Source organism: Pongo abelii, chromosome X (assembly GCF_028885655.2).
Source record: "Pongo abelii isolate AG06213 chromosome X, NHGRI_mPonAbe1-v2.0_pri, whole genome shotgun sequence".
NCBI classification, from domain to species: Eukaryota; Metazoa; Chordata; class Mammalia; order Primates; family Hominidae; genus Pongo; species Pongo abelii.
Window position 1 is genome coordinate 77,164,938 of NC_072008.2, and position 14,252 is coordinate 77,179,189.

General features: G+C 39.9%; 1 protein-coding gene and 1 non-coding gene across 4 annotated transcripts in view; both read right to left on the reverse strand.

The window, feature by feature from the left end:
• The window catches only part of HDAC8 (histone deacetylase 8), a 245,599-nt gene that overhangs the window by 44,957 nt on the left and 186,390 nt on the right, over nucleotides 1-14,252 (reverse strand). The gene's annotated exons all lie outside the window — the stretch shown is intronic.
• LOC112131216 (U2 spliceosomal RNA) lies at nucleotides 2,561-2,751 on the reverse strand. Its single transcript, XR_002913345.1, has one exon. It is a non-coding gene; the product is annotated as a U2 spliceosomal RNA (small nuclear RNA).

Consider the following 14,252-nt stretch of genomic DNA (forward strand, 5'->3'; position numbering starts at 1 on the left):
GGCTGGGTGCCATGTCTCATGCCTGCAATCCCAGCACTTTGGGAGGATGAGGCAGGCGGATCACTTGAGGTCAGGAGTTCAAGACCAACCTGGGCAACATGGTGAAGCCCCATCTCTACAAAAAATACAAAAATTAGCCTGGTGCAGTAGCACACGCCTGTAGTCCCAACTACTTAGGAGACTGAGGCAGGAGAATCGCTTGAGCCCGGGAGGCGGAGGTTGCAGTGAGCCGAGATCACGTCATTGTACTACAGCCTGGGTGATGGGAATGAAACCCTGTCTCAAAAAAAAAAAAAAAATGTATTCTGGATACAAGTCCTTTATATATGATTTGCAAATATTTTGATTCACAAATTTTTTTTTCCCCATTCTGTGAGTTGTCTTTTACTTTCTTTTTCTTTTTCTTTTTTTTTTTTTTGGAGACAGGGTCTCACTTTGTCACTGGGCTGGAGGGGAGTGGTGTGATCACAGTTTGTTGCAGCCTTGACCTCCTGGGCTCAAACAGTTCCCATCCCACCCTCTCCACCTACTGCCTCCCAAGTAGCTGGGACCACAGGCATGCACCATCACACTAAGCTAATTTTTAAATTTTTTGTAGAGATGGGGGTCCCATTAAGTTGCCCAGGTTGGTCTCAATTGAACTCCTGGGCTCAAGTGATCCTCCTGCCTTGGCCTCCCAAAGTGCTGGGATTACAGGCATGAGCCACTGTGCCCAGCCTGTTGTGATTTCTTTATCTGGTTTTGGTATAAAGGTAGAACTGGCTTCATAGTTGGGAAGTTTTATTTGTCAGGATTCTCCAGAGAAAGAGAACAAATAGGATATCTCTCTCTCTCTCTCACTCTCTAGAAATATATGTAAAAATAAATTTCTAGATGAATAAATCTATCATTTATCTACATAAAATAGATTTATTGTGAGGAACTGGCTCATGCAATTATGGAGGCTGAGAAGACTTTTGACCTGCCATCTGCAAACTGGAGTCCAAGGACAGCTGGTTGTATAGCTCTAGTCTGAGTCTGAAGGCTTGAGAACCAGGAGAAATGATGGTGTAAGTTCTAGTCCAAGTCCAAAGGCCTGAGAACCAGAGGGCTGATGGTGTAAATCCCAGTCCTAGGGCAGGAGAAAACTGAAATCTTAGCTCAAGCAGTCATTGAGAGACGGGAGGGAAGGAGTGGGGAGGGAAGGAAAGGGAGGGGAGAGAAGGGAAGGGAAGAAGAGAGAGAGATAATTCTTCCTGCACCTTTTGTTCTATTCAGGCCCTCAACAGATTGGATGATGCCAACCCATACTAAGAAGGAAAATCTTCTTGATTTAGTCTACTAATCCAAATGGTAATCTCTTCTGGAAACACCCTCACACATACAACCAGAAATAATGTTTAGCCAGGTATCTGAGCATTTTTGTGGCCCAATAAAGTTGACAAATAAAATCAACCATTATTGGTATCAATCAGTAGAATTAACTAGTGAAGCCATATGTGCCTGGGGTTTTCTTTATGGGAATTCAAAAAATTATTAATTCAATCTCTTTTACTTGGTTTAGGTCTATTCAGATATTCCATTCCATTTTTTCTTGTTAGTTTTGGTATTGTGTGTCTTCCTAGGAATATTTTCATTACATCTAGGTTATAAAATTTGTTGGCATACAGTTGCTCATAGTATTCCTTTATGCTCTTTTTTTTTTTGAGAAGAGGTCTCACCATGTTGGCCAGGCTAGTCTCGAACTCCTGGGCTCAAGTGATCCTCACGCCTTGGCCCCCCAAAGTTCTGGGATCACAGGCGTGAGACGCTGTGCCTGGCTCTTTATACTCCTTTTTATTTCTCTAAGGTGGGTAGTAATATCTCCACTGTCATTCCTGATTTTCATAATTTGAGACATTTTTTTCTTAAGTCTACCTAAAGTTTTGTAATTTTGCTGAGCTTTGCAAAGAACCAACTTTCGATTTCACCAAATTTCTCTATTGTTTTTCTATTCTTTATTTCAGTTCTTCTTGCTCTAATTTTTATTTTTAATTTATTTACTTTTTTGAGACAGAGTCTCGCTCGCCCAGAGCTGGAGTGCAGTGGCGCAATCTTGGATCACTGCAACCTCCATCTCCCAGGTTCAAGTGATTCTCCTGCCTCAGCCTCCTGAGTAGCTGGGACTACAGGAGCACGCCACCATGACTGGCTGATTTTTGTATTTTTAGCAGAGACAGGGTTTCACCATGTTGGCCAGGCTGGTCTCGAACTCCTGACTTCAGGTGATCCACCCGCCTTGGCCTCCCAAAGTGCTGGGATTACAGGTGTGAGCCACCACGCCCCACCTCATTTTTATTATTTCTTTTCCTCTGCTTGCTTTGGGTTTAGTTTGCTCTTCTCTATTTTCTTAAGATGAAAGATTAAGTTATTAATTTGTAATCTTTCTTATTTTTAAGCAGACCTTTGCAGTTACAAATTTCCCTCTGAGTACTGCATTCATTGCACTCCATAAGTTTTGGCATGTTTTGTTTTTGTTTTCATTCATCTCGGAGTATTTTCTAAGTTTCTTTGTGATTTCTTTTAATTTTTTTTTTATTGGGAGGGGTGCACCATTTCTGGAGGTACTGCAATACCAGGTTGATGCATGGAGTGGAGGAAACTAGTCCTTATTCCATCTCCCTGCTCCAAAAATCCATTTAATGTATTGTCCTTAGATAGAGGATGTATCAGATATTAAACTGATAAGGACAGATACTACACTTGAACTTAGCCAAAAGGCCATGAAGCAACGTGATTTCTTCTTCATCCTATTTGTATTAGGAGTGTGCTGTTTAATTTCCACATATTTATGAATTACCCAAATCTCCTTCATTTATTGATTTCTAATTTCATTCCTTTCCATCTAATTTAATTCCAAAGTACTTTGTATGATTTCAATCCTTTTAAATTTACTGAGACTTCTTTTGTAATTTAACTTATGTTCTGTCTTAGAAAATGTTCCACGTGCACTTGAAAAGAATGTATATTCTGCTCTAGTTGGTTTATCACGTTGTTCAAATCTATTTCCTTGTTGATCTTCTCTCTAGCTGTTCTATTTGTTATTGAAAATGGGGTATTGACATCTCCAAGTATTATTGTTAAATTTCTTATTTCTCTTTTTCATTTCTTTAGTTTTTGTTGCATATGTTTTGGTGCTCTGTTGTTAGGTGACATATATTTATAATTTTGTCTATTAGTATAGCCACACCAGCTCTCTTTTTGTTACCATATGCATGCTATATCTTTTGCCATCCTTTTACTTCCAACCTATGTGTGCCTTTGAATTTAAAGTATTTCTTTTATGAACAACATATAGTTGAATTATGTTTTTAAAATCCATTTGACCAATCTCTAATTTTTAATTGGAGTGCTTAATCATTTACATTTAATATAATTACTGATAAGGCATAGTCTATGTATGCCACATTGCTACTTGTTCTCCATGTCTTAGGCTTTTTTGTTGCTCGATTCCTCCATTACTGCATTCTATTAAATAGATATCTTCCACTGTACCATTTTAATTTTCTTGTTAGTTTACATATATAAAAATGTATTATATACATGTATAAATATGTGTATATATATGTATGTGTGTATATATATATGTATATGTATATTTATTTTCTTAGTGGTTGCCTGAGTATTATAATTAACATCTTAACTTTTAACAATACAGTTTGGATTAATATCAACTTAATTTCAACAGTATATGTTATGGTTTGGATATGGTTTGTTCATCCCCACCAAAACTCATTTAAAACTTGATCCACAATGTGGCAATGTTGGGAGGTGGGCCTAGTTGGAGTTGTTTGGGTCATGAGAGAAGATTCCTCATGAATGGCTTGGTGCCGTTCTCATGGTAGTGAGTTCTCACTCTGGCAAAACTGGATTAGTTCTTGCAGAAATGGATTAGTTCCTGCAAGAGTGGGTTGTTATAAAGCCCCTCAGATTGTGCCTCTTTGCATGTGCCTTCCTACTCTTTGATCTTTTGCCATGTTGTGACACAGGACAAAAGCCCTTATCAGAGGCCAAGTTAATGCCAGCACTGTGCTTCTTGAACTTCCTAGCTTCCAGAACCATGAGCTAAATAAACCTCTTATTTATAAGTTACCCAGCCTGAGGTATTCTGTTATAGCAACACAAAATGGCCTAAGTACATAAATAGTTTGTTCCCATATAGCTCCATTTTCATGCCTCTCCTTTGTGTTGTTATTGTCACACAAATTATATCTTCATACATTGTGCACTTATCAAAGTGAATTTATTGCTTTATGCAGCTGTGTTTTAAATCATATATAGAAGAAAAGAGTTCCAAAGAAAAATATATTTGTACTTTGATATTTACTTATGTAGTGACCCTTACTGGTGGTCTTTATTTCTTTATGTGGATTCAAGTTGCTGTTTAGTGTCCTTTCACTTCAGCCTGAAGGATTCCCTTCAGTATTTTTTTTTTTTTTTTTTGAGATCAGTCTTGTCGCCAAGGCTGGAGTGCAATGGCGCAATATTGGATCATTGCAACCTCCGCCTCCAGGGTTCAAGCAATTCTCCTGCCTGAGCCTCCCGAGTAGCTGGGATTACAGGCACCCACTACCACGCCTGGCTAATTTTTGTATTTTTAGTAGAGACAGGGTTTCGCCATGTTGGCCAGGCTGGTTTTGAACTCCTGACCTCAGGTGATCCACCCGCCTCGGCCTCCCAAAATGTTGTGATTACAGGCGTGAGCCACTATGCCCGGCCATCATTTAGTTATTTTTAATATAATTTCTATTTATTGATATTTATTGATATTGGTGAGACATGTCATACATTCCTTTAAATTTTGGTACATATTTAAAATAACTAATTTAAAGTCTTTGTCTAGTAATTCCAGTGTTTGGATGTCCTCAGTGACAGTTTATGTTGATTGATATTTTTTCCTATGTATTCACCATTTCTTGTTTCTTTGCATATCTTACAACTTTTGTTAAAAATTGAACGTTTAAAATTATATAATGCAGTAACTCTGGAAAACAAATTCTCCCTCTCCCCAGAGTTTTGTTGTTGTTGCTGCTGGTGTTTATTTGTTTAGTGGTTTTTTTTTTTATTTTTGATTTTTTTTTTTGAGACAGAGTCTCACTCTGTCACCCAGGCTGGAGTGCAGTGGTGTGATCTCGGCTCACCACAACCTCCACTTTCTGGGTTCAAGCGATTCTCCTGCCTCAGCCTCCCAAGTAGCTAGGATTACAGGCATGTGCCATAACGCCTGGCTAATTTTCTTTTGTATTTTCAGTAGAGACGAGGTTTCGCCACGTTGGCTAGGCTGGTCTCGAACTCCTGACCTCAAGTGATCCACCTGCCTCGGCCTCTCAAAGTGCTGGGATTACAACCATGAGCCACCACACCTGGCCTGTTTAGTGGCTTTTCTAAATTAATTCTGCAAAGTCTGGATTCTTTGTCATGTGGGGTCACAGAAGTCTCTGCTTGGTTAGGTTAGTCATCAGCTAATGATTGTACAGAGATTTGCTTAAATTCATGGAGCCAGTACGTCTCCCAGTCTTTACCAAGATGCTCTGTGTGTGTGTTGGGGGGAACTTTGCCTTAGCACTTCACTTGTACAGAGCTTGAAGTTCAGCCATAGGTGAGAACTTTGGCCTTTCTTAGGTGTTTTCTGAGCATGTGCAAAGCCTTGGGAATGCCTATCATCCTATGCATATGCACAGACTTTTAGATTCCCAGGTATTTGTTGGAGGTTTTCTAATGTGCACAGCCTTGGGAATGCCTATCATCCTATGCATATGCACAGCCTTTTAGATTCCCAGGTATTTGTTGGAGGTTTTCTAAGCCCCATATGGACATCTCATTCCCCAGCATTTACTTTTAAGCTTTTTGGTTAGCTTAATGTTCACCGCAACTGTTATCTATTACCATAGGCAGCTGTAAAGTTAATCATTTGTCTCTAATTATTTTTGACAAATACCCCAAGGAAAAAGTTTTTCACACTGAGCACACTCTTGAATCATGCCTAATAAAAAAAGCCTTGCAAGTGGGGTCTTTCAAGGAACCACTAGACAGGCCAAATATTAATTGTTCAGAAATGAGGCTTGGAAGGAGCTCCAACATTCTAGTCCATATTCTGTTCCCTCTGGTGGCTGCCAGGCTGCTGGTTTTCACCATGATTGTAGACTGTTGGTTTTCAAGGCTACCATTAGTAGAAATGGTTTTTGTAAGTAAAGTTTTATTGGAGCACAACCAATACTCATTCATTTACATACTGTCTATGGCTGCTTTTGTGTACAACAGCAGAATTGAGTAGTTGGGATAGAAATCACATGGTCTGAAAAGCATAAAATATTTATGACCCAGCCCTTTATTCTAAAAGTTTGCTACTCCTACTCTAGACCAGTGCTGTTTAGTAGAAATATAATGTGAGCCACATATATAATTAAAAATGTTCTGAGTAGCCACAATAAAAATTAAAAAAAACAAGTGAAATTATTTTTAAGAATGTTTTATTTAACCTAACATATTCAAAATATTATCAATTTGACATATAACCAATATAAAATTACTAATAAGATATTTCACATTTTCTTCTTACTAAGTCTTTAAAATCTGGTGTGTACTGAACATTTACAGCACATCTCAATTTGGACTAGCCACATTTCAAATGCTTACTAATCACTAGTGGCTACTGGTTACCATATTGGATAGCATAGCTCTAGATTCTTGGTGCTCAAAATGTGGTACCTGGTTTGGCAACATTATACCACGCAGGAGCTTGCAAGAATGGCACAATCTCAAGCTTCAGCCTGGAGGAACTGAATCAGAATTTGCATTTAACAAGCCCTAGGTAATTCATATGCATATTAAACTTTGAGAAGTAGAGCTCTATACCATTTTGCTATACTACCTGTCTTTGGGATAAAGACCCAGTATACACAAGGCATTATTCTAATATAAAATATAACCCTCTGGTTGTCATTCTATCATAGATCTTGGTGGAATTGTTTGAAAATGAATTAACCAAGATGACAGTGTGCTAGGTGCTGTGCTAGGCACTGTGGGGTTTGCTGAGTTGAAGGGGACATGGTCTCTTCTTTCAGGGAACTCACAACTGCCCAAGGATGCCTGGAGAATAATACTCTGCATACGAAATCCAATCTTCTGCACTAAAATCCTCTAAACAACTTTTCCATCTCAAATGTAAATGTGGCAACCAGGCACTGGATTGCTCAAGCAGGCATTCAACTCAAGAGGTTCATGGGACAGAAACAAAACAGTTTCACTCCATTTGAAATTGGCTCACGGCAATGGTCTGAAGCAAACACTCAAGCTTTAGGATATGAACTCAATGGGTCATTCTGAAAGGGTAGCAACCCTGTGTTTGTATAACAGGAAAGTTATAACATTCATCATGCTCAGATTCAGGAACTGTGCACTCAAGTCAAGAGAAATCTGACAGTCTGATTTCCAGGTTCCAGTGACTTGGAATAGAAATTCCTATTTAAAGCAAAGAAAATAAGAAATGAGGAAGTGCCAGTCCTTGTTTCTCTGTGTAGGTGTTGACAAGCTATTAAATCATTAGGCTGTCCCTTGCCAGAAGCAACAGAATAAATCTTGGAAGTTGACAAATGGTCAGCAGCTCTGTGTGTGCCTGCACACTCAGAAGCACACACAAAGGGCACACTGTTTCCCTTGGTTTATCTCCTGGCTGTGTAAATATTTCATGTGACATTTGGATTGGATTCTGAGCTAGTTTCCCACCAAGCTGATGGTTTTTTAATCTGCTTTCATCAGCCTACAATAAACTGTCTAACCTGTCTGCACAGTGCAGTGTACTCTGCCCACTGGCAAACAGAACAAATGGAACCAGGAGATCCCGACATACTTTTCTCAGATGTCTGAAGACGAGGAATTGCACCCAAGCTCTGCCCAAGCCAGAAACACAAGCTATGAGGCACTTGCCTCATCCTGTTATACCAGCACCCATGAGCCCTTCCTAGACTAGACCAGTGCCACCAGGAGGTCACAACACATAACTTGGGCCTGCCATCCTATTAAGACAGATCTTTGGCTCAGCACAAATATGCCACTGCCAAAGATGAGGGTGGCTGTAATCTCATTCACTCTAGGTTGTATTCATGCTGGCTTCCTTTCAGTTTCAGATGAGTTCCCTCAGTTGTCCAAATGTAGGAAATGCTGTGATAACCCAAACCACAAATTACTGGCTCAGAAAGCTCCTATGCGGTAATAAAAATAAAGGAAGTACTGATACATGCTGCAACATGGATGACCCTTTAAAACATTCGGTTAAATGAAAGAAGCCAGTGATAAAAGACCACATATTGCAGGATTCCATTCATATGAAATGTTCGGAATAGCAAATCTATAGAGACAGAAAGTAGATTGGTTGTTTCCAGGGGGTGGGGGGAGAGGAGATCGATTGCTAGTGAGCATGGGATTTCTTTTAGGGGGGATAATAACATACCAGAATTAGGTAGTGGTAACGGTTGCATAACTTTGTGAATATACTAAAACCCACTGAATTGTACTCTTTAAATGGGTGAATTTTGTGATATGAGAATTATATCTTGCTAAAGCTGTTTAAAAACGATTGAGTTATTAGATGATTTTTCCCTGTCCCCCTAAAAAAGCTCCCATAGATCAATCTTCTCAGCCTTGTTATTTTGTATTCTACTTATAGGAGAAGGATGTAAAAGAAAGGCATACAAGCTGGTCCTAGGAAAGCTATAGGATCAGAAGGGTCTACCCAGTCTACTGCTACAGTCATCTATCATTCATTCACTTATTCATTCATTGAAAGTCTGCTATGTACTAAGCACTGGGGATACAGCATTAAGAAACTCTGCCCTATTAGGAGCTTAAGATAATGATGTTTCTGACATTGACCTTGAGATCCCCAGATTCATGAATTGCCTTCTGAATCATCAAAGATTAAAATGTATAATTGCATTAATTGTACAGTGTTATTTGTATTCCGGTTTTTTGAAATTGGGAATTCACGGATTTATGGATGATACACCTCTCTAAAAGTTTCTATACCTGAGGTATAAACTAGATTGGATAATTTACACTAGTAGTAAAGCAAAATATTTAAAGAACAAGGCAGGATACAAACTTACTGTTTCCCCAAGATGTTGTAAGCAAGAATTCTTGACAAAAATAGCCAAACCATGTACTTGAGGTTTCCTTCTTCACAAAGAATTGCTTTTGTGAATCCACAGGCTTTATTAACAGGTAGTTTTGACCGGGCACGGTGGCTCACGCCTGTAATCCCAGCACTTTGGGAGGCTGAGGCTGGCGGATCACGAGGTCAGGAGATCGAGACCACCCTGGCTAACACAGTGAAACCCCGTCTCTACTAAAAACACAAAAAATTAGCCAGGCATGGTGGCGGGCACCTGTAGTCCCAGCTAATCGGGAGGCTGAGGCAGGAGAATGGTGTGAACCTGGGAGGTGGAGCTTGTAGTGAGCCAAGATCACGCCACTGCACTCCAGCCTGGGTGACAGAGTGAGATGCCATCTCAAAAAAAAAAAAAGAGGTAGCCTTTTCCTCTTTGTCTCAGTGTAGATAAAGACATATATCTGCTGGTATACTTCTGGCGTCAGTGTGGGGAAAGCTGGCACAAAGAAACTCAATTGTTCATTTCTTCAGGCAGTGTGCTAGATGGAGAAATATAATAACATTTGATTTTTGGAGTCAGGCAGGCCTGAGTTCAAATCCTAGCTCACATTTTAAATTCAGGCCTGCATCATCTCTTAACAGCTTCTGAGTTGCTCTTCCTATCTCCAGTCATGTCCTTCTCAAATTCATCCTTTACACAGCAGCCTAAGTAAACTCAAAAATACAAAATGGATCTTGTTATTGCCTTACTGTAAAAGTTTTAGGGACACCACAACTTTGGTAGGAGGGTCTAAGCTATTTAGCATGACTAATAAAGAGTTGGCTCCACAGCTTGGCCTCCAAACACCTCTCTAGTTGCATCTCTTACCATTTTCCACCTTACAATTTTTACGCAATTGTTTGTAGTTGCACACAGACAGAAACCCACATGCATCCACTCTACTCAGGCTGTTATGCTCTGCTGGAATCACTTTCCACCCTTCTGTGCCTGGTTAACTTTTGAATCATTCTTGCATTGGGGTGGGGGGTACAACCAGCTGGTAAGAGGATAGACTCTAGAGCCAGACACCAGGGCAAATAAGGGCCCCAATTTAGCCTGCCTGCCCTAACTTTGGAGGCTAGCTTAAAGGTAGTTGAGGAGATACTGACAATAATTGCAAAAAGTCTGTTACATTCTAGCATAAACTACTTTAAAACCATTGTATTGAAAAAGTTTGAGTAAGTAATATACGTATTTAGTTAAAAATTCCAAAGGCAGAAAAGGATATTTTGTAAAAGAATAAGTCCTTGCTGTGTCCTAGATACCCAGTTCCCTTACCAGTGTTTTTGTAACTCTTTCAAGAGACAGACTGCATATGTAAGCATAAAAATATCATTTTAATACAATAAGAAAACACATTGTACACAGTGTCCTGTAATTCCCTTTTCATTTAGATACCTTATCTTGGAGATTCTTTCACATGTATCATATGTAGCCAATCTTCTACTGGTAAACATTTACATTGTTTTTCAACTTTTACAAAGCTATTTCTTAGGACCTCTTTTACTATTCTTGCAGCGCTCCTGCTCACCAGAAAGAAAATTCTTTTTTTTTTTTCCCAAAAATCTCAGTTACTTGACATTCTTTTCCATTAAAAATTGCATTTATTGTGATTTTGTTTTTTACTTACAAAGTTAATACATTTCATTTGTAGGAAACTTGGAAAAGGCTGGGTGCGGTGGCTCATGCCTGTAATCTCAGCATTTTGGGAGGCCAAAGCAGGAGGATCACTTGAGGCCACCAGTTTTAGATCACCCGGGCACCATAGCAAGATCTTTTCTCTAGAAAAAAATTAAAAAATTAACCAGGCATGGTGGTACATGCCTGTAGTCTCATCTGCTTGGGAGGCTGAGGCAAGAGGATAACTTGAGCCCAGGAGGTCGAGGCTACAGTGAGCTATGATCACGCCACTGCACCCCAGCCTGTCTGCAGAGTAAGACCTCATCTCAAAACCAAAACCAAAACCAAAAAACAAGCAAACAAAAAACTTGGAAAATAAAAAAGCACAAAGAAAAAAGATCACTCCTATTTCCAACACTGGTTAACACTTTGATGAATGTCTTTCTAGTATTTTTTATATTCACATATCTACACTTTACAAAAGGTCTACTCTCAAATTTGAGGGGGAAATATGTGATAAGACATAATAACAAAGAATAATAGCTTACCATGTTTTGGTCAGTAGCGTACCTTAAATGCATTATCCCATTTAATCCACACAACAACCCTATGAAATATATACTGTTCTCCTCATTTTACAGATAGAGCAACCGAGGCACAAAGAATTGCTGAGTCACACAGTTTGGGGAGTAACACAGCTGGGATTTGAAGTTAGATATATCAGACCCCAAGTCACACTCTTACTCACTGTACTCTACCGCCTCTGCCAGGTCCACAGTGTCTAGTAAAATTGAAAAGGCACAGACCTCATGATCCAGTAATTCCATTTGCAGGTCTGTGTTCTACAGAAACTTGCACATGTGCCCAAGGACCAAGTGTAAGAATGCTCATTGTAATGGACTGTGGTGGTAAAAAATTAGGACCAATCCAAATGTCCATAAAGATGTGGATAGTTAAATAAAACACAGAATATCCACAGGATGAGATACTATAAAGCAGTTTAATGACCTGAAATTGATGTATGTGGGTAGATCTTAGAAACAACATTGAATGTCTCTTCACTGAATAAAACAATAAAAGGAGAAAAAATATTGAATGAAAAAAGCAGATTGCAAAACAATATGTACAGTATGGTACTATTTGTCCCAATTAAAAAAAAAATCATTCCCCCCAAATTCCAAATCTTGTTTCTGATCATGGTGAAAATGAACTGGAAAGATACACATCAAATTCATGACAATGGATGCCTTGGGGGGGCATTGGGAGAGGAATAGGACTGGGAATGAAGGACACAGGATATTCAACTTATCTATGATTTTTTTTTTTTAAGGATTTAAAGATAAGATAAAATCTTAACACATTTTAATTCTGAATGGTGGGAATAAGTGTGTTTATTATATTCTCTGTTACTATACGATATTTAAAAAATAGTTTCAGCTAATGTTTACAGAGCACTTATGAACCAGGTACAGTTCTAAGCATTTCATGTGGATCAATTCATTAAATCCTAACAAGCATCCTATGAGGCAGGTACTATATTAGCTCCATGACAGATGAGGAACCTAACAAATAAGACACAGGTTAAATAACTTCCCTGCATCACACAGCTAGTAAGTGGTGAAGCTGGACTCCAAACCTGGGTGTATCCGGCTTCAGGAACCCTGCCTTTACCCTGTGTCATCTCTACTCTTTGGAACATTCTCAAAATCTAAACAAAACAGCACAAAGCCAAGTCCCTAAATGCTGAGGGAATGCAAAATGGAGGAATGAACACAACTGTGCAGTTGTTGCCCTGATTGCCACCTTCTCTTTCTATTTGCTATATTAGCCTGAGGGCTCCGCTCTGGAGCTGAACTAGCTCTAGTTCAGAGTAGAACAGCAGGGACCTCTCTTTCTTGAGGGAATCAAAACCGAAAACTCTACTCTTCCTCAAAAACAAAAGAAAACAAAACAAAATAATAGGCAGAGCACAATGAGCTAGGCCCCACTGGGGATATTAGAGGGCACACACTCAATTTAAGCCTGCATGTGAACTGGAGTTCCCATGGGTTAGCTAAGCCTAGTTCCTTGGCTACAAATGGTTGGGGCAGGGAGAAGCTGGCAGCCATGTAGGGTAGAAAAGTGAGACTTGGAGGAAAGAGGGAACTCCTTTGGCTTCCTCCAGTGGCTGCTCCTCTCCCTGCAGAAGGATGTGCTATCTTGTGCTTAAGGAATTTAGTAGTAGGAGGAAAGGGAAAGATGGAGGCCAGCAGGGCGGGTTTCTGTAGCTCTCTTCCTGCTATAGCCTCTGGTTTTAGTAGAGTAATTCCCTCACTCCCTGCCGTCATCATCAAAGCAGCTCCCAGGCTCCAAGTAAATAACAGAAGGAAAACAGTGGGGTGGCAAGAGAGGTTGTGTAGGGTAGTGGTGAAGAGCTCAGACTCCAGAGCCACCCTGCCTGGGTCTGAATCCTAGCTCTGCCACTTACTCATTCTGTCAACTTGGGCAAGCCGTCTATGAAATGGGGATAATAATGGTTGTTGTGTTGTGAGGATACAGATAAATAATGCATCTAAAGCACTTAAAACAGTGCCAGGCACATAGTAATCACTCCATGAGTGCTTGTTGTACTTCTTCTTTCTGAGTACCTGCTTGTTTCCAGGGACTGTGGTAGGAATTAGGGATGGAGGGGAGGATCAGACAGTTTTTGCCCTTGAATTTAGCATAGTTGAGGAGACAGATGAGTAAATGAATTACAATGCAATATAATAAGGTCTCAAGTTAACTATGTGTGTCAGATATTATAGGATTGCAGGGAAGGGAGTGATAAACTATGGAGGGGAGGGGTGGCCAGGGAGGACTTCACAGACAGATGACATGGGGATTGGAATTTGAAGGAAGAGTAGGACTTCATCCAGCAGGCAAGTAGGAGGAAGGACATTCCTAGTAGAAGAAGTACCTTGGTCGAAGGCATAGTGGTATCAGGGTTTAGGGCAGGAGTAGGGATAGCATAGTGGGAAAAATAGATTAGGGCCCAATCTAGAACGATCTTGTGTTCTCCACTAAGAATTTCAGACCTATAAGTTCTGGGAGGGTGTGTGTGTGTGTGTGTGTGTGTGTGTATTTGAAGCAGGTAGATAACATGATTAAAGCTGAACTGTTAAAAAATAACTGATATGAAGGATGGATTATGGGTGGAAGACTGGAGGGCTACCAGTCGAGATGCGCTGATCCCCCAAGTCCCATCCCCCAACTCCTCCCTCAGTGTTCCCTTTATCAATCAACCATTCACCCACTTGTCCAAGAAAGAGCCTTGGGGTCTTTGGTAAGCCTTTGCTCTCCTTCACTCCTATATCTACTTCATCAACAAGCCTTGTTGGTCTACCTCCAAAATGCATCTAGAATCTAGAGGACCACAAAGGCCTCCTAACTGGCTTTTCTAGTTCTCTTGTTATCTCTCTGTAATCCTTTGTCTATACAAATGCCACA